This window comes from Balaenoptera acutorostrata, chromosome 1, assembly GCF_949987535.1.
Source record: "Balaenoptera acutorostrata chromosome 1, mBalAcu1.1, whole genome shotgun sequence".
NCBI classification, from domain to species: Eukaryota; Metazoa; Chordata; class Mammalia; order Artiodactyla; family Balaenopteridae; genus Balaenoptera; species Balaenoptera acutorostrata.
In genome coordinates this window covers 56,426,350-56,452,995 of record NC_080064.1, presented here as the reverse complement: position 1 = coordinate 56,452,995, position 26,646 = coordinate 56,426,350, and the positions used below count along the sequence as shown (strand labels likewise).

The window sequence follows — 26,646 nt, the reverse complement described above, 5'->3', positions numbered from 1 at the left end:
GGCCAGCGTTTTCCTGCAAAGCTTTTTCAAAAGGTGCCATTCAGCAGAACCAACTCTCAGATGCCCCTTATCGCTCACCCCCATCCCCGTAAAAGAGGGCTGGGAGCGGGAGAGAACCTTCCTCAGCAGCGTTCCACTTGGAGCTCACCTTTTGTCCGAAACTTGGTGAGCCGCTAGCTATCCCAGAAGGAGCTCCCCACGCCCAGACTCTGCAAAGCTAAGAGAAGGAGTGGGGAGAGGGAGGAAAGGAGAGATGGCGAATTGGGTGGGACCAGGATGTGAGTTTCTTGGACACTATGGTCAATGGAAGTGAATCTATAGAAGGTGGCTTGGGACTTAAGCCTTCTGGCTAATGCCTCACGGGAGAGCAGCTGCCACAACCCGTGAGTGGATCCCAGGAGTGAGCCAGCGATGGTATCCCAAAGGACAAGCCTCTGGCCAGCCAGAAAACTCACCCCCACCAAGGTGGGATGGCTCACGTGGGACCCCTCTTTGGAACTGATGAAGAGGGGAGCCCCGTTTGATGCAGAGCTTTTTTGAAAGATGTCATTTCAGCAGAACCAGCTCTCAGACTCACTGTCGGTGGTCATGAAAGGAGCCAACCAAGAAAGTAGTAAGCTCAGGGAGAAGAGGAGAGGCGGGGGTGGGAGAGACCACCTCACGCCTCCACCCCAGCCCCTGGAGCCTCAGGCCTGGCCTCCGCTGGAGAGAAGTACAGAGCTTTGTAATGAAGATGGGATTAAAATCCTCATCAAAGTGAAACGCTTGGCAACTCGACTTGGTTAGAGGTCAATTTGAGGCCCTTACTACTCAAGAGGAAAAGGGAGCACAAAAGTAGAAGCTACTGGACATAAAATAGTTTATGTTTTACTCTTCACTGAGTTGAAAATCAAAACAGTTAAAATTATTCGTTAAAAGGATGAAAGGACTATAAAACATCCCTTCAGGGGCTTCCCTGGTGACGCAGTGGTTAAGAATCCGCCTGCCAATGCAGGAGACACGGGTTCGAGCCCTGGTCCGGGAAGATCCCGCGTGCCGTGGAGCAGCTAAACCTGTGTGCCACAACTACTGAGCCTGCGCTCTAGAGCCCGTGAGCCACAACTACTGAAGCCTGCGCTCCTAGAGCCCGTGCTCAGCAACAAGAGAAGCCACCGCAATGAGAAGCCTGCGCAGCCAAGAGTAGCAGCCAAGAGTAGCCCCCGCTCACCACAACTAGGGAAAGCGCGCGCGCAGCAACGAAAACCCAACGCAGCCAAAAATAAATAAATTAAAATAAATAAATTAATTTAAAAAATATATCCCTTCAGATAGAAGTTTGCATGTCCGTGTGTCTTTCCCTAGTTAAGTTCCCTCACCCGCTGCTTCTAACATGTGAAGGAGTTGAAATGCCAGTTCAATCCTAACACTTCCAGCAGCCTGTTACCTCCCACTACTGTCCCCTCTCCCCTGTCCAGAAAGCAGAAGGCAATTTAGGCAATTTAGTGAGAAAGCAGAAACCAGTAAGGACATTTCCCCGTAACCTAACTCCTAGCACATTTGCCTGAAGGCACCGTGCATGAGGCTAGATGGGAGTTATTCAGTGTTACCTGTAGGTAATCATCCAGTGGTTTGAATTCCACATCTTTGACCGTTCTTCTTTGTCACTAATAGACTCATTAAGAATATCTCAGTGCAGAACTAGGTGGCTTAAAAAACAAAAACAGAAACTTGTAGATGCGCCTGGCTTTAACAATGTCAGTCCTAAGAACCTGCTGTATATAGCACAGGGAACTCTACTCAATACTCTGTAATGACCTATATGGGAAAAGAACCTTAAAAAGGAGTGGATATATGTATATGAATAACTGATTCACTTTGCTGTACACCTGAAACTAACACAACATTGTAAATCAACTATACTCCAATAACAATTAAAAACAAAAAACAATGTCAGTCCTTACTAGACACCAGATTGTGCATGACTGACAGGGACCTACTTCCTAGCCATTAGCCCCATCAATATACTGTGGAGAATGGGAACCCAAGAGCTCATTTGCTCCAGCATTTTTCACACTGTGGGTTTGAAATCGATTAAATATGTCTTGACCAGCACTTAAAAAAATAAAACAAGATAGAAAATATCAGAGTGCATAGCATGTGGTAAGGTAATATTACTTCCTGAAACTTCGCAGTTGCCCCCTTGAGTGTATGTTTGTGTGTACTGGGACACAAATGTTTTTTTTTTCACTTTGGGTTTCAGTTCAGTTCATAAATTATTGATCTAGATCATCTCACTATGTATTGCAAATTTTGGAAACTAAAGCCCAGAACGGTGAAGACACTCGTCCACGGTCGGTAGGAAGAGAGTAGGAACTCAGACCTGCATCTCAGTCTCTTGGTTAATGTTTCCCCTTCTTCTCACCAGCCCAGAGAGACTAGCAATAGTAATAGCTGATATTCAGTGAGTAATTACTATGTGCCAGCCGCTGCACTAAATACATCATCTTATTTCATAGGAAAAGGGGGTTGTTTGGCTTTGTATTTTGTTTCAAGTAAATGTTAATGGCTGAACAGTGACTTAGTGCTATAAGCTGTGGCTAGAACAGATACAGAAGCTGTGAGTAAACATTTAAAGTTTTTATAGCAGTTTGACAGAGTAATTTTATGTCTGTTGACTCTAGGAATAAAAACATTGACTTGCATTTTATGTCTTTAATAAATACTTTTCTAGCAATTCATTTTCATCGTATTTTATAAAAGTATCGGTCCATGATGGACTAGAAGTAAGAACAAACTGGTTCTTCTCCACAGATAGTTTGAGAAGCACTGACTTAGACCCAGCAAGGCCAACACCTTTGTCCCTTGAGGCCTCCGTAGTCCTTTTGAAGTGCCAGGTTGTCATAGATACCCCTGGAAGAGGCAGATTGCTGGATGCAAGCCCCCTAACAGCAGAGAAGGGGTTACTGTGTCATCCAGAGCCAATGCGGGACAGCTGCCCTTGTCTTGGGAATGACTAGTGGAGAAGGCACTAATGCCAATAAATATTCCAAAGCTTTCATTTACTTCAGAACTTGAGGAAGTGGGACTGATGGGGATGCTTTCCCCCTCTGGGAAAGCAGAAAGAGCTCCTTCTTTGTAAAGTTGCCCCATGAGAAAAAGTTCAACACAGAACAAATTAAATTCTCATTTCCCAAGACTCTCAGTCAGAGTGGTAAGAGCAGAGAGGATGCTACAGAGGTCTTTGGAAAACTAGGGCTCCATTAAAGGGAGCCTGTGGCTGTCCTTGACATGCAGGCTCTGTAGAGGGAAGCACACTTCATAAATCCTGCTGGACTGCTTTTTGGCTGAATCCTAAGATTTGTACGAAGAACTGTTTTGAGTGAATCATTGTGTCTTTGTTTGCATCTTCTGGAATTCTGAAGACTGCAGCCAAGGAGTTAGCAAGGCTGAGCACTGGACTGAGCATTTAATCAGTTGAATGCTTCCTTATGTTTTCCTGGTTTGTTCTCATAACAAGTGACCTTCGTCCAACTCCTAGCAACACATGATTGTGGAATGTTCCCTCCTGAGGAATACTGCCTTGTTTTTTCCTTCTGAACACACTGAAAATCTCTGAAAATTCAGATGACTTTGTTTGGACAATGATAATAATGTAAGCTAACTGTACCTGCTGTGTGCCCAGTATTTTACACATGTATTATATTTTCCATATGTATTTACTTAGTGTTTACATACTAAGTGTCCCAACAGCCCTGGTCAAATGGGGGCACAGGGGAACTAAGGCTTAGAAAAATTAGGTCACTTACCTGATGTAATTTGGTTCAGTCCTCAGCTTCTGCATTTCTATATTTCCTGCAGATTCATATCAACATCCTTGCACAAGTGAGACAATGACAGAACTCCAAAGTCATGACATTTTCATTGATTCCTTCTACCTGAAAACAGTATCAGGGCCTGCTTCCTTTTGGTTTTGATTTTGAATACACACCACCTATTGAATAATTCAGGAGTGGAATGGTGCATATATAATTGTAGGTCCTGCGAACTCAGAAGTCCCCATGGTAATAATAGCTAGCATTGATTGAAGACTTTCTACATAACCTGTCCATGCAGTAATTTTTACCTGCATTCTCTTACTTCATCTCTTCACAGAAACCACCACCTTCTCCTTATCCCTATTTCTGCTTTCTTTTCATTTTTTTTAAACCTTAACAAAATTTTTATTTTTTAAAAAAATTTTATTTTATATTGGAGTATAATTGATTAACAATGTGCTTTTTTTTTTTAATAACTTTTTTTTTCTTCCCCTGTGCCTCGCTGCTTGCGGGATCTTAATTCCCAGGGATCAAACCCTGCATTGGAAGCACAGAGTCCTAACCACTGGACTGCCAGGGAAGTCTTTCTGCTTTATTTCTTATAGCACTTTTACATAGTCTGTTCACACTAGCATACTTCAGTTTACTTAACTGTATTTATTACTACCTCTCCCCCACTAGAATGTAAGCTCCATGAGGGCTGTGTGTCTTTTTAGCTCAATGATAGAAGTCCCCAGCAAGTAGAACCCGGTCTGGTACATAATAGGTGCTCAAATATTTGTTGAATGAATGAATTAACCGTCACTATAGGTAAATATCACTATCATCACAAACTGAGGTTTGTGGTATTAAATAATGTGCTTAAATTGGAAGCAGTTACTCCTTTTTACTTCAAAATCAGTTTTGAAATGTTAGTGATAATAGCTTCCTTTCTCTGCTACATTGCTGGAATGAAAATTTTAACACACAAAAGAAGAGGTTGGTTTGGCACTTTAGATACCCTCCTTAGAGCAGATAAGCAGTGTGTATTTGTTAAATACATATACTGGGCCTCTCATCTGCAGTAGTAACGATAGCAAGTATTAAGGTAAATAAGATATCTTTTTCTTCTATCCTGTTGTGGTGCCCCCAAGTTTTATAACAGAGTGGAGGACAAGCTTTATATGAATGACTCGCTAACACAAGATAGCTTCTGTTGAAGCAGTCGTGGGCTTCTCATGAGATAGAATTTCAGAGCTGTGAAGGGCCTGAGAGCCGTCTAGGCCAGCCTCCCCACCTCTCCCCCCAGATGCCAGATTGTGGACTCAGGTCCTCCTTCACGGGACAGCCTATTCCACTGATGTACAGGAGCATTGTTATTGGATGTCTGCACTGTCAGAAAATTCTTCATACTGAGCCGAAATGTATCTTCAGGTAACTTCTCCCCATTGGTCTGCGTTCTGCTGTCCAGGGAATGACAGAATAAATGAAATCATCCTTTCATGGTCAGCCCTTCAGATACAGGTCTATCTGTACTCCTCCTTGGGTTGCTCTTGTCCCAGTTCCTCAGACCTTCCGCCTGGCATCTTTCCAGCCATTTTCCCATCCTGCTGGCTCCTGCTGGCACGCTCTCCAGCTTGTTCACGTACAGTTTGTGTCCTCCAGTGCTCCAGGTGTGCTGTCGGGGTGACATCCATTGTGATTTGGCAGCTGCACCACCCTGTTGACTCCTTCACACCCACGAAGTCCTTGAGTGTGAACTACTGTCGAACGCAAGGGGGCAGAAAGTATTGCACAGATGGAACCAAGGATTACTGATGATTATGAAAAGTAATGGTGATGTCTGTAGACACTCTGTCCTCCATTTCTTTGGGCACTTCTGCCACACCCAAGACAGTTATGATAAGAACAGCTATTTATTGCATTTGGACTGTGCGTGAGACACTGTCCTAGCCACCTTATGTATACTTCCTATTTAACTTTCAAAGCAACCATATTCATAGGTTTTATGAAACTCTATGTTACACTTGAGGAGACAGAGATTAGGAGAGATTAACTAACATGCTTAAGATCACATAGCTTGTAATTAGTAGAGCATGGATAGGACTCTGTTTGACTACAAAGAGGACAGGCTTAGCAATTCAAGGCTCCAAGTCTCATTCTCTCTGAAAAACATGCACAGGAAGATATTTTAAAGGAGTTATGATATCTTCGTCCTGTCCTCTGAAGGAGGAAAGGATCCAAGTTATTGTGTTTCTACTCTCTGCCTGCCGTTCCATATCCGTTTATCTCATTTAGTCCTCAGGACAATTCTATGAGGAGAGCACTGTTGCCATTAACCATTTGACAGGGGAGGAAACCGTGGCTCAGAGAGGATAAAGCTAGGTCACTCACATAGCTCCCTGAGCCCAGAGCCTGCATGCTTTCTGCCGTACTATGCCACTTCTCAGAGAAGATTTTTAACTCAACCCTAACTGCCTCCCTCCCAGAGGGTCTCTGACTAGACTGCCATCCACCATGACGGTCTCCCCTCTCCTGTGCAGCATTACCAGACTTACTGACTTACCAAATTACCTAAGCGGAAACAAGAGAAAACCCTCACGAAGTTAGATGAGCATTCACTCATTGGTAAAGGCTTCCTATATGCATATCTTTGAGCCAAGGATCAGCCTTAGAAGCAAAGTAAGGAGCCAGCTGAAGGTATTAGAGCTCAGCTCAGATGTGGCCCGTCATGCTTCCTTCTCCAATTGTAGGACCCCATACATAAATCCATGGTGAGTGCAATGGCTGCTGTCAAGACCTGATCATTAGTGATGCTCACTTGAGGGCCATGGACCCACCAGCCTTCAGAGTGAATTAACTTACTTGCCAAATCACAGGTCCAGAAATCTAGAGACCACCAGTAAGAATCTTGACAAATCACATTACTAATCTTTGCATTTGCATGGAATGTAAGTGTTCACAAAATGCTTTTTACTTACATTATTCCCTTTGTTCCTCCCACCAACCTGGTAACAGAGGCCAGGCAGGGGTTCATTGCTCTGTTTTGCAAATAGGGAATCAGAAACTCCGAGGGACTCAGAGACTGGCTCAGAGCCTCACGGTCTCTAGGGCAGAGGCCGGACACAGTTCATTCAAGCTGGGAATCCTGCCTTTGCACTCTTGCCCCTTCTCCCTTTACTCCTCTCTCACACTGTGCCCCAAACTTCTTGTATGTCTCTGCCCTTGCCATTGGCCCATTAACTAAGAACAGGCACCGGCTCAGAACGAACTTCACTAGACCAAGCAGGGACTGCTCTTTTTCAGGCTTCACATCCCATGACATCTGGTCACCCTGACTTTCTACAGAACAGATGCGATGGTTTACAGGTTGTCATCAATGTTCGCCATCACTTGGGAAGTCCAGTTGAGTCTGCAGCACTAAGCTGCCATAAATGTTCTTTTTCCCCAGGCAAGTGCCTGTGTATTAATCTTCATGTCACGCTAACCATTTGAAAAACTTGCAACTTTACTTGGTTTCTCTAGGGTGGACAGTAAACTGAGAAATTGCCCTGGAAGCCAAGGCTTTCCTGTGGATTGGCTCAGGGAAGATCATCTGACCTAAAACTCTGCGCTTGGCCAATGGGCAGAGGCTGCAATCTCCACACCATCCAGCTCAGAGTTGAAGCCTGCTGACCCCTACCCCGTTCTATCTCTAGTCTAGCCTCCCTTCTAAAATGTTGTCATTTCAGATATGTTCTGTGATTAGAATCATATTGTATGTAACCTTTTGGAAATGGCTTTTTTCTACTCAGCATAATTCCCTGGAGATTCATCCAAGTCATGATATAGATTTTTTTTTTTAACATCTTTATTGGAGTATAATTGCTTTACAGTGGTGTGTTAGTTTCTGCTTTATAACAAAGTGAATCAGTTATACATATACATATGTTCCCATATCTCTTCCCTCTTGTGTCTCCCTCCCTCCCACCCTCCCTATCCCACCCCTCTATGTGGTCACAAAGCACAGAGCTGATCTCCCCGTGCTATGCGGTTGCTTCCCACTAGCTATCTATTTTACATTTGGTAGTGTATATATGTCCATGCCACTCTCTCACTTTGTCACATCTTACCCTTCCCCCTCCCCATATCCTCAAGTCCATTCTCTAGTAGGTCTGTGTCTTTATTCCCATCTTGCCACTAGGTTCTTCATGGCCTTTTTTTTTTTTTTCCCTTAGATTCCATATATATGTGTTAGCATACTGTATTTGTTTTTCTCTTTCTGACTTACTTCACTCTGTATGACAGACTCTAACTCCATCCACCTCATAAAATAAAATAAATAAATAAATATATTTTTAAAATCTAAGTGAAAATTTTAAAAAATTAATTAAACCTAAACTTAAAAATTTTTTCATTTAATGTATGGACTTTAGATAATAAACCAAAACAAATTTTTTCATTTAATGTATGGACTTTAGATAATAAACCAAAACAAATTTTTTCATTTAATGTATGGACTTTAGATAATAAACCAAAACAAATTTTTTCATTTAATGTATGGACTTTAGATAATAAACCAAAACAAATTTTTTCATTTAATGTATGGACTTTAGATAATAAACCAAAACAAATTTTTTCATTTAATGTATGGACTTTAGATAATAAACCAAAACAAATTTTTTCATTTAATGTATGGACTTTAGATAATAAACCAAAACAAATTTTTGTTTTGGTTTATTATCTAAAGTCCATACATTAAATGAAAAAAATTTTAAGTTTAGGTTTAATTAACGTTTTAAAATTTTCACTTAGATTTAAACAATATATTTATTTATTTATTTATTTTATTTTTGGCTGCGTCGGGTCTTAGTTGCAGCACGCGGGATCTTTCGTTGTGGCGTGCGGGCTCCAGAGCGTGTGGGCTCTGTAGGCTCTGTATTTGTGGTACATGGGCTCTCTAGTTGTGGCTCGCGTGCTCAGTAGTTGTGGTGCACGGGCTTAGTTGCGCTGTGGCATGTGGGATCTTAGTTCCCCCACCAGGGATCAAACCCGTGTCCCCTGCATTGGAAGGTGGATTCTTAACCACTGGGCCACCAGGGAAGTGCCTCACTTAGATTTTTGATGGGGGTGTGTGTGCGTGTGTTTTTAATTAACTAAAATCTGTAGCCGAAGTTACAGAAGCTAGCTGTGCTACTTCCTAGCCAGGAGCCCTTGTTGATCGCTTGATCTTTTTGAGACTTGGTGTCCTCACTTTCAGAATGAGCATAATAATTAGAACTTTATATTTGACTTTTTAAAGTTTCAAGGAGGAGAAGCATCCATATTCCCCTCACTAATGCAAGCTTATTGTAAAGATGCAGGACAATGTCTTCTTTAGCCACAGGGTAACTCGTACTTCAAGTATTGGGATAAAGAGCAGGCCTTGTGCATTGTTTATATGTGACCCCCTGTCATTCATATTATCCAGGAGAAAAGATCTGAATGAGTTGGTTGGCTGATTCCAATATAGAGAACCTGTAATGGGCCCACACCAAACCCCTTGAAGGTGTCCTCTCGAGGCCCTCTTGTTGATGTGCTAGGGGAATCTATTAACGTCTCTGTCTGGCCATCTGTCAGAACCAAGCAAAGATGCCTTGGGAGGTGATGCCTCTTTTGCAGGAGGTATTCAGCCTAAGGCTGATGGCCACATATCAGGTATGGGACACAGCAGAGAGTACAGCTGATCCCTGGCTTTAGTCCTTTGTAGATGAAGGGCAGATATATTTCATTCAGAGTAAAACACAAGAAGTCCCCATTCAGTCAATGTGCTCAGAAGGGTCTCTGCATTTGAAAGGTCCTTAAGGCTTAATGGACCCCCAACCAGGACAGCGTTTCACAAGATTTATAAGGAGCAGAATTCAACGGCTAAGAACACCTTTGGCCAACTATAAAGCCCTGTACAAATACTAGTGATTTCACAAAGTCGTCTGATTTAACATGAATTCAGTGTCATCTAAGTAGCATTTTGGTTATGTTCTACTAGAAAGGAAATTTCCGTGTGTGTGTGTGTGTGTGTGTGTGTGTGTGTGTGTGAGAGAGAGAGAGAGACAGAGATTTTTTAAAATAAGTGACTCTGGTTTGTCATAGCTATTCAGGTTAAACAGGAAAATGAAAACACACACATACACAGACACACACACTCACACACACGTCTGCTTGTGTTTCTGAAAGGAGACAGCAGAGTTCAGTATAGAGCTGGAAACAAAGCCAGCTGGTTCCTCTGAAATGTCAGTGGGCAGGAACATACAGACTCCCATGACAGCTTCCGGATTTCTTCTGATAACAGTTACAAAGTGGCCAGCAGGTAGGAACAAAGGTCAGTCCAGGCACATCCTGGGTGCTGGGCTGTGATACAGTATCTAAAAACAAACATAAATCATTGAAAGCTTCGGAGTTCGGGCTCCTTCCTCAGACTCCACATTTGAGATGCAGAGAGGAACTAAATTACATCTTTGTATATTTAATCTAACAGTTTTTTTCCCTTTTCAACTTTCAAAATAAGCCATTTCTTAGATCAGGCTGAGCCTGGGGAAATGAGAGTATCAACCCTCCCCGGGTTGAGCCCATCCCACTTGAAGGCTGTAAATAGCTTATTCCACTTGGCAGGGGTCCTCCTCACTCTGGTAATGAGTAATTCCTGCTGGCTGCCACTGACCCCAGGCTGAAGCAAGGCCTTCAGGAGCACAGAAGGAGATCTGTGTACTCCTTTGCTTCTTGGCTTCTGAACAGCCCAGCCCTGCCTGGAATCACTGGGCATTGACACTTTAGTGATGCCTGATACCAGATTACAGATCTTCATTTTTCATGATGAATCCTACTGTTTTGATTTTGTGGATCTTGATAGGAATAGGAGCAGTAAGGTATATCTTTGCATATCCTTCCCCACCCTAGACCCCAAGTCCTGAGTGCCCCTTCACCACCTATGCTCCCTTTTATCGCAGTAATTCCCATATTTTCTTGTCTTTTATGATTTTTCTGTCAGCTTCACTAAAACGTGAGCACCTTCCGGGCAGGGACAATGTCTTTTTTTCTTGGTCTCTCCTGCCCCTAGCAAAATGCCTAGCACGTAATAGGTGCTCTATAAATGTTTATTGACTGAACCTAGAAGAACCAGAATGCATCCGTAGGAAGGTGAGCAGGGTCCATAGGAAGGGGGAGGCCCTGGAATCCAGGTCACACGAGGAACTAGGTGTGTGTGGTGTGTCGGGAGGTTGCAGTGGACAGGATAACGGACACCCAAAGATGTCCACGTCTTCATCCCCTGAACCTGTGAATATGTTATGTTACGTGGCAAGGGAGAATTACAAATTGCAGGTGGGATTAAGATTACTAACCTGCTGACCTGAACATCAGGAGATTATTGTAGATTATCCAAGTGCTCAATGTAATCACAGCGTTCTTAGGGAGGCAGAAGGGTCATGGTCAGAGCAGGGGACATGATGACAGAAGCAGAGATTGGAGTGACGTGGCCACAAGCCAAGGAATGCAGGCAGCCTCTAGAAGATGGACAGGCAAGGAACAGAGTCTCCCCTAGAGCCTCCGGAAGAAACGCATCTCTGCCGACACCTTCATCTTAGCCCTGTGAGGCCCATTTCCGACTTCTGACCTCCAGAACTACAGGATAATACATTTATATTGTTTTAAGCCCACTAAGTTTATGATAATTTGTTACAGCAGCAGTGGGAAACTAATACAGAGGCTAATCTTAGTGGAAAGAACCTAAGAGAGGGCATGAACCTGGAAAAGGAAATGGCCATGTGGGAATAGCTCAGTTAACATCCAAAGAGACCTTCACAGCTGAATCACCATAGATCAAAATTAGTTGACAGTACAATCGGAACTGGTTACTAGCTCAATGTGTGCCACCTCTAGCCACCTAAGTAGTGAGTGTCTCTAATAACTCGGGAGAAGCCCTAGTACAGCTGCTGTAAAAGAGTCTGTCAGACCTGGGTTTGAGTTCTTTGCCGCCTGTAACTGTATGGTCTTCAGAAAGTTATGTAACCTCTCTAAGCCATAGTCGTCTTATCTGCAAACTGGGCACAAATCTGTCTCTTAATTAGAAGGGTTGATGTGAGGATTACATAAGATAACACATGTAATGTCCTTAACATAATGCCAGTCACATGGTAAACACTAACTGCTTTCTATTACTGCAAATATACATGCAATCTTGTTTATAACAACAGTCTTTGCGGTATCACTGTACTCCTCACTGACTAGGTCACATGTAGAGTCTGTGGTGAGAACAAAAGTTCGAGAAGAACAACCAGGACGGTTAAAAGACCCTAAATCAGGTTCTGTAAAAAGAATGGCCAAATGAATGGGGAGGTTTGACATGAAGCTCTTTGAAATATTTTCAGCACTGGTTACATGATTTGTGGGATCCAATACAAAATGAAAGAGTGGGTTTCCTCATTCAAAAAATTATTAAGAGTTTCAAGATGATGACAACAGAGCATTGAACAAGCACAGGGCCCTGCTGCACAGTTCACGCACCCATGAAGTGGCCCTGAGTATCATCACGTAAAAGCGATAGCCTCACTCTGTGAGGCGGTGGCGACAGCAGCAAGAAAGTGAACAAGTTCAAGGCCTTGAAAGATGATGACAGCGGGGACCATGATCAGAATGAAGAAAACAGCACATAGAAAGATGGTGAGAAGGAAGCATAGGAACGGGACAAGAGTCAGAGCAGCAGCAAGAGGAAGGCTGTTGTCATGGATCTGAGAGCATCCCTTGCAGTACAACTACACTTTCTGGTACTTCAGGAGAACCCCAGGCCGTCCCACCCGCTCACAGGACTTTGAACAGAATATCAACCAGATTGATACCTTTGATACCTCCTGTCCTAGAGGCTTGACAGCAACATGATAGCTCCTTGCAGTCTGACAGGTCACAGTGACTTCTTCCAAGTCGGAATCCTTCAAAGAAGGAACTAATCCTATCTGGGAGGATGATACAAGTAAAAATAGTGGCAAGTGAATTATTTTCCTGTGGAAGGGTTTGGCATCCTGTTGCTGGCAGAATCTCATCCCCTGGCCATGCTGGGGGAATAGTTCACGGTTGGGGAGGAGATCTGTGGGCATGTGGTCTCTGTGTGGTTTCAGGAAGATGTTATTTCGATATAGAATAAAACTGGGAGTGACCTAGTCACCACAGCCTGAATCTGGACATGTGTGTGTTTGTCCGAAATAGGTGGGAGGTGTGCAGCCAGCCCTTCCTTCTACTCACTGAAGGGACATCCGTGAGCCTCACACCCCCCTTTTGCACTCATTCCTACCCTCCAGCATTGCTGACTTTATAAAGCAGAAAAACGGAAAATGTGACTTTGTAATAGACACACTTTGGTTTTTAATGGGGTTCTGTGGAGGGGAGTTCAGCCTTTTTTTTTTTTTCTTTTTTGCTATGTGCTGTCCAGATGCCTCTTGGGCATTCTGTTGTGTTCTTCTCACGCTGTGACATCATGACCACATGTACGAGCCAGCACGGTCACCTGAGGGTTGTCAGTGCTGTGAAGGTCTGTGCATCCGGGAAAAGCTTTCTGTGGGAGTGTCCTGGAATAGCTGTAAATGCTCTCTTCTAGCTCTGCCGTGAAATTATTGGGACGTTTTGTTGATTTCTTTCTCCTCTTCCCCCAAGCCCACCATGTTCTAGAAATGTGTTTCTGATTTTGTACAGTCTCTGCTTATGCCCTCCTTTCTTCCCTCCTGTGGTGGTGCTCTCTCTTTCCTTCTGAGGCACGGCTGCACTTAGCATTCCATCCAGTGGGCTACACTGGTTTCACTGAGGCGGCTTGGAAGGGGTGATGCCTTGGTCAATTAAACTGGAGCAGAATCCAGCTAGATTAGGAGCTAGATTATAATGTGTGTTCTAAGTGCAGGAATTGGAGCTGAAGACAGTGACTGAAATCATCTTCCCAGGTGAGCAGGGCCTGTGTGTCCAGCCTGTTTCTGTGGGCTCTTGCGTGCCCCTTTTTGGGGGAAGGGAAGTGGGAAGCTGGTTGATGGTGGCCTTAATGTTTTATTTGGTAGATTCTGTGATTCTGAAAGTGAGACATCTGAAGAAAAGGCGGCCTTGATGGATGCCGTCATGCGCATGGCTGTGCCTGTCTCTAGTGGCTGGAAAAACCTACCTCCAGTCCTCACCACCTGGTAAACCCAGGATTTAAATACCAGGATGCCCAGACAGAAACCTCTTAAAGGTTGACACAAGCATGCTCTTAAAACGACCTCTCATCAGAGCACTTAGGATTCCAATAAGTAATGATTAAGAGTCATACAGCAACCTCCAAGTAGCTTATTTGATTCTTGTGAGGGAAGATTGCAGTTCTTTGAATTAAGACTTTCTTTAAAACATCCTTGAAGGCTAGGAGGATCCTCAGAGAAAGATATGAGAGTGACAGGCATTTCTTTTTTGTGTATAGATTAATTTCTTCTTACTTTCCAACTTCTGAATACCCTCTAATTACCACTGTTTGGGGATGCTTTTTCCTAAAAAAATAGAGGAGTAAAGGGGCCAAATAGAGGTGCTTCTATTACAAATAAAGTTAGGTTGGATAAGAAGATCAGGCAAAGGTATAAACTCCAGGAACATAAAGAATGAATTCTGGGGTCCAGACAGTCGTGGAGAGCTCAGGCAAATATAGGAGCAATACTGGCTAAAGTAGGAAGCAAAGTCTGCTTCCTAAAATTTGTTTAGATCCCAGGGAGGTCTTCACTTTTGCCTACACTTAGATTTACCATGAACATTCCAGAGAGAACAGACATTTGGATTTGCCCTCCTATTATGTGCATGTGGATGGGTGCACATATGTATAATGTGTTCATGAGCGAGGGTCTTGTCAGACCAAGTGGTTAGGTACATTGTCCGTATTTTTGCTTTTTTAGTTTTTGTCTCATTTGTTCAAGATTTTTGAAACTCTTTTTTTTAAATTGAAGTATAGTTGATTTACAATGCTGTGCTAACCTCTGCTGTGCAGCAAAGTGATTCAGTTATACGTATATATATATTCTTTTAAAAATTCTTTTCTATTACAGTTTATCACAGGATTTTTTTTTAACATCTTTATTGGAGTATAATTGCTTTACAATGTTGTGTTAGTTTCTGCTGTATAACAAAGTGAATCTGCTATACGTATACATATATCCCCATATCTCCTCCCTCTTGCGTCTCCCTCCCACCCTCCCTATCCCACCTCTCTAGGTGGTCACAAAGCACCAAGCTGATCTCCCTGTGCTATGCGGCTGCTTCCCAGTAGCTATCGATTTTACATTTGGTAGTATATATATGTCCATGCCACACTCTCACTTCGTCCCAGCATACCCTTCCCCATTCCCATGTCCTCAAGTCCATTCTCTATGTCTGCGTCTTTATTCCTGTCCTGCCCCTAGGTTCTTCAGAACCTTTTTTTTTTTTTTTTAGATTCCATATATATGTGTTAGCATACGGTATTTGTTTTTCTCTTTCTGACTTACTTCACTCTGTATGACAGACTCTAGGTCCATCCACCTCACTACAAATAACTCAATTTCGTTCCTTTTTATGGCTGAGTAATATTCCATTGTATATATGTGCCACATCTTCTTTATCCATTCATCCCATGATGGACACTTAGGTTGCTTCCATGTCCTGGCTATTGTAAATAGTGCTGCAATGAACATTGTATCACAGGATATTGAATATAGTTCCCTGTGCTATACCATAGGACCTCATTGTTTATCCATCCTATATGTAATGGTTTGCATCTGCTAACCCCAAACTCCCAATCCATCCCTCCACCAAGATTTTTGAATCTCTTTATGTTTTCTAGAGCTGCTCCTGTTTCTCCTTTCTCTTTGACATTGAAGTATTTGAAAGTTATCTTTTCCCATCAGAAGCATGCTGACTCTATGCTGGTTAGAACAAGGGGTTATCCCTCTTAGGCAGCATCTTACCCACAGTGTTCACCAAGATGGTCTGCCTAACAGCTTTAAATGGGGGGGGGGGTGAATAGTCAATGTAATCAAACCACCTATTTTTTCCAAACTAGCTTGAGAGGTTTTTTCCATTTATTTTGACTCCATGGGCCTCTGATATGCTGAGATATGACACAGCTTTGGGTATGGCATCACCTGTTCTAGAAACCAAGGCAAGAAGGTCTGCTGGGGAACTGGAAGTCAGTCTCCACTTTGGCAGTTTTCCCATGACTGCTTTGCTGGGTTTTCCATTTGCAATTGGCCCCCACTCCCTTCCAGGGCTCTACTCTTTTCATCCTTCTGTTCACATGTATATGCTTTTTTTCCTGGGACACTGGCAATAATGTTCCACCTGGAGAGAAGCTTGTGTGGTCCACAGTGCTCCAAGAAGAAATTCTCAAGTATTTGTCGGTGAGAGGGAGCAGAGGCTGCTACGAGAGTGACTGTACTTTTAGAGCAATTGTCTACTGCAGTGATAATGGACATTTCGGGGAGAAAAAAAGAAGTGATAGACTTGACCCCCAACAGAGAGAACTAGAACTAAGGGGAAGAAACTGCAGACATAACATACGGGAGAACTTTGTAATCAGCCAACTGAAGAGAGGAGAAACTTTGGCACTTCTGTCCCCAGAGGTGTTCAGGCGGAAGGTGGGCAGCCGCTGTCCTGGAGGACGGAGGACTCCTCGTCACTAAAGGTACTCAGAACCTGAAGAAATGAAAAATTATACTAAATGACTGCTAAAATTATTTCTAGTTCTCATACCTGATAATTCTATCAAATATTTTAAGAAAGGGGATTTTAAGAGCCGTCAAGCTTCTCTCGAAAATTTAATGCCGTTTTTTGAACAATATAGAACACACATACACGCTCACACACACGTACCATTCTTTCCTGCATTCACAGCTTTTCATATATTTTCCCTATTGTAATTATTCCACTTTTTTCTGTTTATGCACTTTCATGATTACATAATATTTCATTGAATGGACATAGTATAATTTATTATTCCCTAGTTATTGGGTGGCTCCGCTCTTCCAATGTTCAATTATTATAAAGAGCTATGCTCTAGATATTTTTGCATATGCAACTTCTTTTCCCTCTTGAAATACTTTATTAGAATAATTAGAGCTCATTAGGTTGCAGATTATACAGCTCATTGGAGCAGCCTAAGTAAAAGAGGTTTGTGGATAAGCATATAGAACAATCACAAAGATGCAAAGTGCAAGACACACTTAGGAACTGGAAAGGTCTTCAACACACCCCATCTCCCCTCCCTGGGCTCTTGTTTTCTTTAGACTGCCTTTCTTCTTTGCCTGCTCCTAGTTTCCTCTTCCCTTATAACTTTGGGTCACATGAGCCTTTGACTTGCCTTGGAGCCAGAGACCTCAGGTTTTTTTTTTGTTTTTTGTTTTTTTTTTAAATTTTATAGCTACTTTATTTATTTATTTCTTTATTTTTGGCTGTGTTGGGTCTTCAGTTCTTGCGAGGGCTTTCTCTAGTTACGGCAAGTGGGGGCCACTCTTCATCGCGGTGCAGGGACCGCTCTTCATCGCGGTGCGTGGGCCTCTCACTATCGCGGCCCCTCCCGTTGCGGGGCACAGGCTCCAGACGCGCAGGCTCAGTAGTTGTGGCTCACGGGCCCAGCTGCTCCGTGGCACGTGGAATCTTCCCAGACCAGGGCTCGAACCCGTGTCCCCTGCATTAGCAGGCAGATTCTCAACCACTGCGCCACCAGGGAAGCCGAGACCTCAGGTTTTTATCAGAAGAGTCCAGAGCCAACCACTATCTGAAGAGAATTTCAGTATCTCTTATACCAGATTCCTGAGTAAGAGTCTTTTAAGCCAAGCTCCTGAGACTTGGTGACCTGAACTCTCCTCTGATTGGTGGAGGGGGAAGGGATTGGTAGTGGGGACAGGGCTCTGGAGTCTGTCCAGATTCAAACAGAGCTCTACCACTTACTAGCCGTGTAACCTTGTGGTAGTTACTTAGCTTTTCTGTGTCGCTGTTTGTTCCTCTGTAAAATGAGGGTACACTGGCACCTACTGCAAGAGGTTATTGCGAGAATGAAATAAAATAATCCTTGTTAATGATTATAAGAAAGGCACTAAGTCCTCAATATGTGTTAGTTCTTAGTTGTTGTTTTTTTAAATTTGTTTTGTGGAAAAATATACATAACATAAAATTTACCATTTTAACCATTTTAAAGTGTGCAGTTCAATTCAGTGGCATTAAGTACATACACCTTTTTTGTGTGTTTTTTTTTTCTGGCCACACCACACGGCTTGTGGGATCTTAGTTCCCCCACCAGGGATCTAACGGCGGTCACAGCAGTGAAAGCGCAGATCCCTAACCATTGGACCGCCAGGGAATTCCCGAGTACATACACATGTTGTACAACCACTACCACTGTCCATCCCTAGAAGTTATTCATCATTCCAAACTGTAGCTCTTGTTTTTAAATTATCATTGTTATGATTATTCAGATATGACTGCTTGGGTCCACCTTTTGGAAGGGTGTGATGGGGGCGTTCCCCGAAGACAGGAACATAGTGGGTAGGTACCCTCAGTGTCTACTGAAAATATTACACTCTTACAATTCTTTAAGCCGTACAGATCACTTTTACACATTATTTTATGCAATCCTCCCAAGGAAGGACTTCTTAAAGTAGAAAGGGGTTATAATCCTTATGTTACAGGAGACCCACCTGAGGTTTAGGAAATCTGAGTTCCCCAACTTCTCCAGTCTTCTTACTTGTACAGTCAGGACACAAGGTCAAGTCTTCTCATCCAAGTTCGTGCCTTCTCCATGACATCTCAGAGACGTGATTACTCAGCCAAGCTTTATACCGTTTGTTTGTAGTTCCCATTACATATGCTATTTCAGGTTATGAGAAGGAAGAGAAGAATTTCAGATTGGAACTTGTGGGTGGGTTTTATCTGGGAGGTACAGGCCTTCAGGAGGTCTGTCGGCTGGTTTAGTTTACCAGTTTTCATGCTAACATATAGGAAAAACAATAATTAACTTTATTGTATAATGTGGTTACTCTGTGAAAGCCAAAGTGTGGAGGGATTGCTTAATGGATCTCTTTTTTTTTTTTTTTTAATTAATTAATTTATTTATTTATTTTTGGCTGTGTTGGGTCTTCATTTCTGTGCGAGGGCTTTCTCCAGTTGCGGCAAGTGGGGGCCACTCTTCATCGCGGTGCGCGGGCCTCTCACTATCGCGGCCTCTCTTGTTGCGGAGCACAGGCTCCAGACGCGCAGGCTCAGTAGTTGTGGCTCACGGGCCCAGTTGCTCCGCGGCATGTGGGATCCTCCCAGACCAGGGCTCGAACCCGTGTCCCCTGCATCGGCAGGCAGACTCTCAACCACTGCGCCACCAGGGAAGCCCTTGATGGATCTCTTAACTTTTCCTTTGGGAAAGTCCTGAAATATTTGCTGGAAACCAATGGCATTACCAAGTGAGTTTTTTAAAGCGAGATAGTGAAAAAGGCACCATTAGAATCAAAATGGGTGAGTGTCTGCTGGTGTCTTATGGTTTATACAGAGAAACATACTGTGTGTGATTGGCTTGATTAAATTGAAAAGGTTAAAGTGAAAAACACCATTGCCAAATACCAGAAGTCTTATAAAAAGTCTTCATTTTATACAAAAACCACAGGAAGGAAGCTTGTGTGGACTCAAGCTACCTCATAGCACCTTTCTAGCAACTAGATTAATGTTTGCTATTAGGCAGTGTTTCCATTAAATTACTGACCACTTTTTTGGGTTAGATACTTGCCTTCCATTTGGCACTTAGGCTCATTTCCTGTCACTTGTTCTAAAACAAAATCACTCAGGATAACCGAGCACCTTAGTGTGATGAGCTTTCATTATGTCTGTTTTGATTATTCTTTTTGTATGAAACTTATGGATTCTCCTGTGCCCTTTCATAGCAAGTCACATATCTTCTCTTTGACTTTCAGCCTGATCCCACCCCATCTATGCCACCCTGATCTCACCCTATCTATGCTGCTCTATTTTCCTTAACTCTACAGTACCAGTTATATTGATTTCCTTGTAACTCTCAAATATGTTGTATTCAGCCAGTCTCTGTGTCTTTACCCATGCCTTTCCTGTACCCATGTGTAATACCTTTCCCCTTTATCCATCCTGAACATTTCAGTCCTTCACTGGCAACAAAATCCAACTTATTCTCTAAGCCTTTCTTTTCATTTTTTATTTTTTATTTATTTATTTTTGGCTGCGTTGGGTCTTCGTTGCCGTGAGCGGGCTTTTTCTCGTTGTGGCGAGAGGGGGCTGCTCTTTGTTGTGGTGTGCGGGCTTCTCATTGCGGTGGCTTCTGTTGTTGTGGAGCACGGGCTCTAGGCACGTGGGCTTCAGTAGTTGTGGCACGCGGGCTCAGTAGTTGTGGTTCACGGGCTCTAGAGCACAGGCTCGGTAGTTGTGGCGCACGGGCTTAGTTGCTCTGTGGCATGTGGGATCTTCCCGGACCAGGGCTCAAACCCGCGTCCCCTGCATTGGCAGGCGGATTCTTAACCACTGTGCCACCAGGGAAACCCTCTAAGCCTTTCCTGATCATTTTTACCCATATAGATTTCATCCTGCTGTGAGTTTGTATAGCTTATAAATTACTACCATCATTTATTGAGCACCTATTAAGGGCCAGTCCCATTATCTCTACCCCTCATTACAACTACACAAGGTAATCATTGTCATCCTCATTTTATAAAAGAGGCAACCGAGGTTTCAGAAAGATTAGGTAATTTTCCCAGAGTCAAACACCCTAAAATGCTAAGCTGAGGATAGAACTGCAGGGATAACTGATTCTAAAACTCTCTCTCTTTCTACCTGTGCTGTCTCCTGACTACATACCACCCAGCTACATGTGTTCTCTAAGTGTTTTATGTGCGCTAGTTTTTTCTCCTCAATTGGCTCTTAAGATCAGGGACTGTATAATTTAAAAATTGTATTCAACTGCTGGTTGCAGAGATCCTTTACTGTGGCTTCAATAAGATAGAAGTTGATTTTTCTCTCACTTAAAAGGAGTCCAGAGAAAGCTGGCCAGGACTGATAATGTGGATCCTAAGAGAGCATCATGGTCCAAGCCTCTTTTAGCTCTTCCCTCTGCCATCCCCAGGGTGTGAGCCTTATCCTTGTGTTTACAAGATGGCTTCTGGAAGTCCAGCCATCATTTTTGTGTTCCAGGCAAGGTGGAAGAAAGGATGAAGGGAAAAGAGTAGGCCTTCCAGGTGAATTTTAAAGACCTTTTCTGGAAGCCTCACCTTACAACTTCTGTTTATATCTCATTGGGCACCACATTTGCAAGGAAATGCAAGGGAAATATTTTTTAGCTGAGTACACTGATTCACTGAACAATGACGGTAGTCTGTTTCCGAGAAAGAAAGATGTTGAACAGACAACTAGTGGTTTCTGCCACAGAGACCCATGTCACGATCTTCTTTTATGTTTGCATAGCACCTAGAAGGTGTTCAATAAACACTGGTGGACCGTCTAATGTAGAGAAATAGAGAGTGGAAAAAGGTAATTTAGAAAGCTGATAAATGAAGAAACTGAAGAGACAGGTAGCCACATGCGATTTCTAAGTATTTTTATAAAAAAAAAAAATACCCACTGTCTTCTCCCTAAACAACACTGCTGTTAAACAAGCTTCCTGTATGGAATGAATATTAAAAAATTAACATCAATATTAAGAAAATGAGGCCAAGTCATTTGAAATTATTTTGACTAGATTCATGGTTGTTTCTTTCAGCCTTTATTCTTTGCATACATTTTATTTCCATTAACAAAATTGGAATCATAAAATGTTCTGTTTTGCAAAAGGACTCATTGCAAACCACCACTTCTGACAAAATGACCAGTACTCAGGAATAGCTGATGAGCACTTAGAGAAAAAGAATAGATTACATTTCCAATAGAAATTAGTGCTATGCATTTCTGCAGCTCTCCTGAGTTTCTTATTTTGACTTGCAAAATAATTTGAACGCTTTAAAGAAATATCTATGGTAATTACCTGAAGTGTTTCACCAGCCCCCAGATTAACATCCAGAGAGGGTCTTTGTTTGAGATTAAAAGCACATTTTGTAATTTTTAATTTTGTTGTATTTTCAAATTTAGAAGAACGAATAATACATGGAACATCTGTATGCCCTATACACAGCATTACCAATTGTTTACAGTTTGGCCCATTTGCTTTATCATTCTCTCTCTCTCTCCCCACCCCTCCCCCTCTCTTTTTCTATAGTATGTAGGTATGACTTTTTTTCTGAAATTTTGAGAGTAAATTGGCAATATCATATGTTAGGAGACCCCTAAACACTGCAGAATACTTGCTGAGAAAAAGATATTCTCTTATATAACCACAACAGTGTGATCAAAGCAAGAAGTTAACATTGATACAACACTGTTGTCTAATACATGGTCCATAGGCAAATTCCATTAATTGCCCCAGTAATGTCCTTTATAGCTGGTTTATTTTCCCAGGGCAGCATCCAGTCTTAGGTCATGTGTCTCATTTGCTTGTCATGTCTCTTTAATCTGGAACAGTTCCTCAGCCTTTCTTTGATGTTCTCTAACTAGACGTTTTTAAAGAATATGGGATAGTTATTTGGTAGAATGTCCTTCAGCTTGGGTTTGTCTAACTTGCCTCATGATTACATTCAGGTTATACCTTGTTGGCAGGAATTCCACAGAAGTGGTACTCGGTCCTTCTTAGAGCATTATATGAGAAGGCACATGATATTGGTTTGTCTTAATAATACCACTGAAATTGACTTGGATTGCTGGTTAAAGTAGTGTCTGCCAGATTTCTCCACTGTAAAGATACTATTTTTCTTTTGTAATTAATAAATGATTTATAGGAGGTTTTTGGGAACTATGTAAATATTCTGCTCCTTAGCCAATATTCATCTACTAGTTTTAGCTTCCACTGATGATTTGCAAATTCCATCATTCCTTCTATTTTCATTAGTTGTCATTTTACTGTGAGAACAGGTTTCTCTCCTAAGAGAGAGTTTCTGATGCTGTGTGGCTATATGATTCTTTTTTTTGCCCTAAGCCATTTCCTTTTTTTTCTTCCATTTTTTATTGAGATATAATTAACATACAGCACTGTGTATGTTTAAGGTGTATAGCATGACGATTTTACTTACACAGATCATGAAATGATTACCACAATAACTTTAGTGAACCTCCATCATCTCCTATAGATACAAAATTAAAGAAATCGAAAAAAAATTTTTTTCCTTTGTGATGAGGAAAAGGAAAAATTTTTTCCTTTGTGATGAGTCGTTTACTCTCTTAACGACTTTCATTTATAATGTACAGCAGTGTTCATTATATTTATCATGCTGTACATGACATCCCTACTACTTATTTATGTTATAACTGGAAGTTTGTACTTTTTGACTACTTTCATCCAATTCCGCCTCCCCCCACCCTCCCACCTCTGGTAACCACAAATCTAATCTCTTCTTCTATGAGTTTTTGGTCTGTTTGTTTTTGAAGTATAATCAACCTATAACACTCTGTAAGTTCCTGGTACACAACATAATGATTTGATATTTCTATACATTTCAAAATGATCACCATGATAAGTCTAGTTTTTATCTGTCACCATACAACGATATTACATAATTATTGACTATATTCCCCATACTGTACATTTCATACCCATGACTCATTTGTTTTATAACTGAAAATTTGTACCTCTTAATCTTCCTCACCTATTTCTCTCCTCCTCCCGCCCCTCTGGCAACCACATGTTTGTTCTCTGTATCTAAGAATCTGTTTCTGTTGTGTTATGTTTGTTCATTTGTTTTGTTTTTTAGATTCTGCATGTAAGTGAAATCATACAGTGTCTTTCTCTGTCTGACTTATTTCACTTAGCATAATACCCTCTAGGTCCATCCATGTTGCAAATGGCAAGATTTCATTCTTTTTTATCATTAAATAATATTCCGTTGCACATGTGTGCCACATCTTCTTTATCCATTCATCTATTGATGGGCACTCAGGTTGTTTCCATATCTTAGCTATTGTAAATAATGCTGTAATGAACATAGGGGTGCATATAGCTTTTCAAATTAGTGTTTTCATTTTCTTTGCATAAATACCCAGGAGTGGGATTGCTGGATCATATGGTAGTTCTAGTGGCTGTATGTTTCTGAGACTTTGTCTTAGTCTGGTAGGGCTGCTATAACAAGATACCATAGACTGGGTGGCTTAAACAACAAAAATTTATTTCTCACAGTTCTGAAGGATGAGAAGTCCAAGATCAAGGTGCCAGCCAATTCGGTTATTGATGAGAGCTCATTTTCTGGCTTGCAGACAACCACCTTCTCACTGTAGCTTCACATGGTGGAGAGAGTGTACTGATGACTCTCCCTCTTTTTATAAGGGCATTAATCCCATCATGGGGTCTCCACCCTCATGATTTCATCTAAAACTAATTACCTTCCAAAGACCCTAACTCCTAATACCATCACATTGAGGGATTAGGGCTTCAACAAATAAATTTAGGGGGAACACAAATATTCAGTCTATAACAGACTTTATAAAGAAAAAAAATACCCCCCATTGTAAGAAGATGGTATCTCCCATGGGTTGGGTAACTGTGATAGTGAGCGTTGCAGCCCATGTGTAGTAAAAGTGATTCCTTACTCTGTCCTATGTAACCGGGGTCCCCAACCCCCAGGCCACACAGCAAGCGGTGAGCAGTGGGTGAGTGGGCGAGCGAAGCTTCATCTGCCACTCCCCATCGCTCGCATTACCGCCTGAACCATCCCCCCGCCCCGTCCATGGAAAAATTGCCTTCCACGAAACCAGTCCCTGGTGCCAAAAAGGTTGGGGGCCGCTGCTCTATAATGTAACCCTTTTATTCTATTCTCATTTTTACTATCAAATGCTTTGGGAATTTGGCCACTCTCCTCTTGTTTTAGCACAAAAGTCTGTTTCTTATGTGTTGCTATCAGACAAATCTGGATTTAAATTCCATACTTCCAGTTGTATATGTGACATTGAGTACCTTCTTTGGACATCAGTCTCTTTGCCTGTAAAATAGGGATGACAAGACCTATTTCAACGTGTTGTTGGGAGTGGGAGGAGTAATGAGATAATGTATGCGAAAGCTTGTAACATGGTATCTGATACAAGAAAGCAGTTAATAAATACGTTTCCTGTCTTTAATTTAAAATTCCAATTTTTAGTGACCTGGTTTTGCAAGTTTCTTCACTTGCAAGAGGTTATATGCTTGACTTGCATAGAGAAGTTAGATGATCTTCTTAGATGTGAAGTCTGTGTCAGAAAGAGAAAGATTTAGTGGTATCTACCAACTTTTAGATGATTCATGTGGTTATATCAGTTTTATTCCTTCCTTTTTTCCTATCTTCCTCTTTCTTTCCTTTCATTTGACATGTATTTAATGGCATTTGCTATGTGCAGTCACTACTGTAGGCACTAGGGACAGCAGCAAACATTTCCTGACCTGTCATCAGTTATATTCTAATCAAAGAAGACGGAGGATAAATATAGAAAACCACTTTTTCAATTATGCATGGTAAGTGCTTTGGAAAAAAATAAAGCCAGGAAAGGGAATAAGGATTGTGAGGGGGTTGCTATTTTATTAGATGGTCAGAGAAGAACTCACTGATAAGGGGACATGTGAGCAGAGACATGAAGGAGATGAGAGAGCCAGTCATTAGAGTGACTGAGGCAGAAGCCTTCCAGGCAGAGGAAATCTTTCAAAGAGAAGACATCTAAGGAAGAGAATGACTTACTGAGAGTTGATCCAAGGGAATCATGAAAGAAGCCAAAGCAGTTCTGGGGAGCACAGCAACACGCCAGCTCCCTTCTGTGAGTGTGCATATTGGCAAAAGCAGAATGGCCAGATGGAGGTCAGGGCTTGTGGCAGCTGTAGGGGCTGCAATTCAGCCCCGTCTTCAAAAAAGAATGTGCTTTCTTCCCGCAAGCTGCAAGGAGTGACCTAATAATAATAATAATAATAATAACAATAATATTTTATCCTGTAGCCACACCTCCTGGTTTAGTTGCTATGATAAAATCATGTCAACTTTCAGTCAGACCATGATTGGGAAGCACTGTAATGGGCATTTGCTAGTTTTTGACATCTCAACATCCATTTTCCTCTTCTTTTGGTAAACATATTCTAATTTCTCTCTGGTGAACTCCCTCTCCCCTACTTGCAGTCCATGAGCTTTGGGTCGGCTCTAACTCTGGCTTCAGGAATGGAACCTATGACTCCTCTTAAAACTATGAGTGTACCTGTTCCCCTGGCCACTGCAACTGGGATTCATCTGCAGTCAGTCAGGACCAACTAGTCTTTTGCCAAAGCTGCTGGGAGAAAAGCAAGTGCTCACTTCCAGTTCACCTGAACCTGGGGGAATGTCGCCTGGAGCTGCTGGAGCCATATGGGTGCTATCACTGAAAAGTCTGTCCAGAATTGTGTTACACAGCAAAAACAGAGCCAGGAGATGAATAGGGAGAAATGGGATCCTGTTGTCATTTTTACCCCACTGGATCAGGACATTCTTAAAGCCAAAACTATCCCAAGAACTTTCAGTTCTGTGATACAACAAATTCCAGTTATACTTAAGCTGGTATAGGCTGTATTTTCTGTTAGTTTCCATTAAAAGAGGTTTCCCTGGTGCAACAGACTTCCTCATTTCATTCAATTCAACCACTGTTAAAAGGCAATTAGGACTCAATAAAAATACAAATAGCCCAATTAAAAATGGGCAACAGATTTGAATAGATGCTACAGACTAAATATTTGTATCCCCTTAAAATTCATTATGTTGAAATCTACTCCTCCATTGCGGTGGTATTAGGAGGTGGGGTCTTTGGGAGGTGATTAAGTCAT

The 26,646-nt window shown here is 42.1% G+C and overlaps 1 pseudogene; it reads left to right on the top strand.

Moving 5' to 3' along the window:
* The first annotated feature begins 543 nt into the window (after positions 1-543).
* On the top strand, positions 544-12,955 carry LOC114235414 (eukaryotic translation initiation factor 4E type 2-like; annotated as a pseudogene).
* The last annotated feature ends 13,691 nt before the right edge of the window (positions 12,956-26,646 follow it).